A 6,000-nucleotide genomic window follows, 5' to 3' on the forward strand; every position below is an offset into this window, starting at 1 on the left:
AATAAAGTATCCAAATTCAATAAAGACAAATTTCTAAAATTAGCACCAAATTCTAAAATCAGAAGTAGACAAAGATGACCAATTTCACATCATTTTTAATATTATTATGGGTTTTAATGTAAACACTAAAAGAAAATGAAATAACTAGCAAAAAGTATTGGGAAAAAACCATCTTTTGCTGATTAGATAACTGTATACTTGTATAAATACAAAAATCAAGAAATTCTAACACAAAAAATTCTAAAATTAGTGAAATTATTTATTCTAATTTCTTGTTTGAAAAAATATTTTTTAAAAATTAACAGCTTTTCTCTGGCAATTAGGATCAAGAAATGAAAAGTCAAATCTTTTTATAATAGGTGACAAAAACCATAAAATACTCTAAGTGTAATTTAATAAAAAAGACATAGGATATACAGAATCTTATTAAAATATATAATGTATGATCTAAAAAATATAAAAATGCATTCCATATTCTTAGAAGGGAAGAATACATAGAAAAAAATGTCAATTCTCTAAAAATTAATGTAATAATTAAATACAATTTCAGTTGGTATTTTAATATTTTCTTAATATGGTACATTATTTTTAAATTGTATATGAAAGAACATACATCCAAGAAACCTATATAAAAAAAATATGGCAACATTTGCTTTACCAAATATCAGAATATATCATAAAACCACTGTAATCAAAAGGAATAAGTAAATGGAGCCTTGAAACAAGACAGATACTCCAGAGATAAATGCCAGAATTTATTTATTAAGGTGGTATGTTTTCAAGAGGAAAAAGTCATGGATTACTTAATAATTGGTACCAATATCCTAGATATATATCTGGAAAAAAATATATTAAGACAATTTCTTATAACAAATACAAAAATAAAATCCAGATGGATTGAAGTTTTAAATAACAAAATTAAGAAACTGTAAGAAAATCTGCAATCTCATAATCTACAAGTGTCTAGAATCACGACTGGAAACCCAGGAGTTAAGGCTAAATGCATTTGGCTAAATAAAACTAAAAACTTTTATATGGCAACAGATCTTATAAGTAAGGATAACACATAAAAAATAGATATGCGAAAAGACAAGAAAAGTAACCCAATAAAATGATGGGCAAAGACAATTCACTGATGAATAAATCTATTCTTTGGTAAACCAAAGAAAAGATGTACAAATTTACAAGTAGTAACCATGAATATGCAAATTATAGTAACAACATGATTATCACTTTACACCCATCAGACTGACAAAAATTTAAAAGAGCCACAACATTTACTGCTGGCTGAAATGTAATGAAAAGGATACTCTCATATATTGCTGGTGGAAATGTGAAGTGTTACAGCCTTTGGGTAAAGCAATCTGGTATCATTTATTATAATTAAAACACATATTCACACTTAGACCAACCCAACAATAACATTCCTGGGTATTCCATAAAAATAGAAGTATTTATTTACACAGACAAATGTAAAAAGATATTGGTTGCATCATTGTCAGTAGAGGTAGAAGAAAAAGAAAAACTAGAAACAAAAGCAATGCCTATCAATAAAAGAATGGCTTTTAAAAATTCCAGTCATCAAAAATAATGAATTGGAGCTCTACCACATGACTTAGAGGATTTTCAAATGAGAAACTGTTGAATGAGAAAAGCAAGATGCAGAAAAAGATGTAATATATGATTGTACTTCCAAAAAAAACAAATACACACACACAAAACAAATCTTATATATGTATATTACGTGAATAGGCATGTATATTATTCATTATATGAGAATTATATGAGGACAGATAAAAATATACAGAAAAGATGCATTCCGTGCTATTTTAAAGGCTAGTTGGGAGCTAGAGAGGCTGATGTGAAAGGAAGAGGGCTGAAGCAAATAAAAAAGAAAAGAAAAACTTGCCGTAAAAGGAGCACTTCATAATTTTATAAGTATTCATTTGAAAAAATTATGTATATATGGGTACATATAGTTAAAATAGGTATTCTTAAAAAATATATTAGATTTAAAACATTTTAAGGGGGCACCTGGGTGGCTCAGTGGGTTAAGGCCTCTACCTTCGGCTCAGGTCATGATCTCACGGTTCTGGGATGAGTCCCGCATCGGGCTCTCTGCTCAGCAGGGAGCCTGCTTCCTCCTCTCTCTCTGCCTGCCTCTCTGTCTACTTGTGATCTTTCTCTGTCAAATAAATAAATAAAATCTTAAAAAAAAATCAAAATATTTTAAGGAAAAAATAAGTACACTAGTAGAAAAATATTTTGCTCTTCTAGTGATCAAAGAAATTCAAGGCAAAACAATGAGATATAATTTTTCCATAAAAGTTTAGACAGGATTTGAAAAATTGGTAACACCCACCGGCTGGGTGGAAGTGAAAAATTAAATACTTTTGATTCTTTGTGAGAGTAAATTGTTAGAACCTTTCTGAAGGATACTTTGGTGATATTTAAGAAAAGTCTTTAAGCACTGCATAATCATACAGAAATGTACATACAGAATAAGTATTGTACTGTCATTAATGCCAAGAAGTTGTAAGCAAGTTAAAGAAATAGCACATGTAAAGTGCTTAGCATATGCCTGGGATGTCATTAGCACTCAATGAATGTCCAAAAACAGGGGCCTGGATAATCAAGTGGTAGTCCAACTCAGAAGGGAAAAAAATAATGAAGCATTTAATAAGTAGTACTAGCATCCTGAAATGGAAAACAATGCAAGTTTAAAAATGATAATGGGGGCACCTGGGTGGCTCAGTGGGTTAAAGCCTCTGCCTTCGGCTCAGGTCATGATCCCAGGGTCCTGGGATCAAGCCCCACATCGGGCTCTCTGCTCGGCAGGGAGCCTGCGACCCTTCCTCTCTCTGCCTGCCTCTCTGCCTACTTGCGATCTCTCTCTGTCTGTCAAATAAATAAATAAAATCTTTAAAAAAAAAAAATGATAATGAAGAGGACACCTGGCTGGCTCAGTCAGTAGAGCATGAGTCTCTTGATCTCAGGGTTGTAAGTTTGAGCCCTAGGCCTGGCATAGAGATTACTTAAAAAAATGAAAAAAAAAATTTTTAAATGAAAATGATAATGCTGATTTAGATTTGTGACATAGACATTAACAAAACACAAGATATCATTAAAGGGGAAATGAAGTTGTAAGTAGTATCCACCTTTGCAAAAGTATTTGTAATTATATCTGTGTAGGAAAACATCTAGAAAGAAGTAAACCAAAATGTTAACAGTGGTTATCTCTGAATGTGGACTTTTGGTTTTTGAGGTTCATTTTTTTAAATATATCTAGGTTTTCTAATTTTTCCACAGTAAGAATGCACTTTTGTATGATTTTTAAACTTTTCAAAGCACAGCAGGGTGAATGAGTATTTAGAATATGGAATCAGAAGCCCAGCTCTTTAACTTAATCACAATGTGACATTAGGCATTTTACTTTTAAAAAACGTTTTTTCATCTGTTGGTTAACTACATAGAGCCAAAATAACCTATCTACTGGTCATTCCAAATAAATAGGCATTTGCTATACTTGAATTCATGGGTGGGATTGTAAAGGTGGGGGGCATGATGACATTTGCTCACACAAGCATAATTTTTATGTTGCCCTAGTAGGTATTCAAAAGACTGGATCAGACGCAGGAACTTATGTGGTTATTTTCAAACATCTCATGACTTGAAAGAACAGGTGTTGGAGGAAACTGTGTCTACATATTTGCTAGGAAAGCATTCTCCGGTTTCTTTTCTAATCATGGAAAAGATGATACATTAATGTGACTATTACCCCTACTTTCTGAAACCAGCCAAGCAACCAGATTCGGGAGAAATGAAGTCATTAGTAAGAGTCCGAAGCATTCTAGCAATGAAGCTATTAGAGTTACATAACCTACAAGTTCCAACACATTTTCCCAGGTCCACCATGTACCTTATAAAACTTTTCCAAAGACTCCTGAAAGACAATTCCAAATTCATATATCATGACCTTTGGACCAGTTCCAACGAAATACAGAATGTCCCTCATGGGACTGTTTATGAATACAATTGGTGCATGCTCAAAATTACTTTGGAAGACTAATGGAAATTTTTGATTCATAGTTGGAAAGAGAAAAAGAGGAGAGGACATCCAGGTCTGAAACCAAAGATTATCAAAAAATGAAGAGCAAGTAGAAAGACTGATACCTCCTTGGGAAGGACAAAGGAGAGAGGACCTGAAACATTACAGGAGGCATCTGCCTTCATCCACAAGCCCAGCACCAACCTTTGAAGGGAGATGCTGGGAATCACTGATCTTCCTTATTTTCTTTAATACTGAGAGCAAATGATTCTGCTTCATGAATGAACAAGAAGGCTAAATACTCAGGATGAATCCAGTGTGAAGCCAAATTAAAATAATGTAAGCCAACCCTACTTAAAGATAAGCAGTCATCTCCCTTCTGGGCTTTTGCAATGGCCTCCTAACCGGTTATGGTCTACCTTCCATGTGGTAGCCAATGTGATCTTCCAAAAACAAAAATCAGAACATCTCTCTCCCTGATGACTTCTCTTCATACTTAGAATAAAATCCAAAGTCCTAAATAAATAAATAAATAAGTAAATCCAAAGTCCTCACCAGGGCCTGCAGGGTAACTATAGATTTCAATTTTCCTGAATGATCCTGGTTTATAGCTAATGAGGTCCTTCCCCCAGTATCCCTTTGGCTCATTCCCTCACTTGATCCAGGTGTCTGAGCAAACATCTCAGAGATGTCTTCCTTTACCTCCTTACTGAAAACAACTCTATCCCCTCTCCTGCTTTACTTTGTTTGAAATACTTCGTCACTATTTAACATTATATCATATTTTAATTTTTTGATTGTCTAACTGCAATTGTGCTTCCTGAGGGCATCATATCATTGTCTTCAATAACACACCCCCACCACTGGCCCTGGGAAGAGGCTTAGCAAATACCTGACGAACAAATAAATAAATGAGTGAGGGAAGGAAGGAAGGAAGTGAGTCTTTGGCTCTGCTTAGCAAGTATTCACTCACTGCAAGTTTGTATGAAACACTGTTTGAGTTGGTGATTTGTAGATGATGACGAATATGGACCATGACAAATGCTACTTGTACACCATTAAACCAAATGTACATTTTACTTCTGATTGCTTTACTACATTTTAGGTGTTATGAACATTATGTGTTCATATCAGGGAAAGCTCTGAGTGTGGATTCCCAGCAGTCAAGGTTCTGTAGGGTAGCAGATTCCCTCAGTCCCATGGCATGGGTTTGAGGCTTTTGCTGATTCTTGAACTTTACCTCTCTGTGTACAAGCAAAGATGAGCAAGGGACTAAAAGAAAGCCGATTTTTTGCTTTTTATGAAAATGTCCTGAAAAGCACACATACACATACACACAGAAGTGACCAAAATCATAATACATCTGACTTTTGTCAAAGCAAGCCAAGTATTCCCATTGTAAGGGTAAGGTAATTGAGTTCCCATGAGTTTAGGGGACATAAATGTGCTCATGTAACTGAAAAGTGACAATGCTGAGACTTACAGATCCATATGTCTGGTACCAAATCCATACTACCTTTCAAAAAAAAAAAAAAAAAAAGAGGCCAGTCTTTAAAGGGAAATGGGCATTCCTATAAACTTTTAAAGTAGTCCATGCCAAAGGGGTCCCATAGAGTTGAACAAATAACTTGAAAACATATTCTTGACTGAACAGCAAATAGTTGTCAATGAGTGTTCCCCAGCAACCCAAACACCAACTGAGACTTTCAACCATCTCAGTTTTCCCAACCTTTGAAAATAGGCGAGAGACGATGTGCTCCCACCACAATGCAGCCCTAGGATTCTCTCTCTGGAAGAAATAAGAGGCAAGGTTTGCCCTTTACCCTTCATTTGCCAACATAGGGTTGCTCTTGAATAATTACACTAGAGAGAAAAGTTGGCCTTCAGTGCCGCTCTCTGTGAACTTACAGTTACCACTTAAATAACTCAAAAACTCGAATTTCTGTCTGCAG

Source organism: Meles meles, chromosome 14 (assembly GCF_922984935.1).
Source record: "Meles meles chromosome 14, mMelMel3.1 paternal haplotype, whole genome shotgun sequence".
Lineage (NCBI taxonomy): Eukaryota > Metazoa > Chordata > Mammalia > Carnivora > Mustelidae > Meles > Meles meles.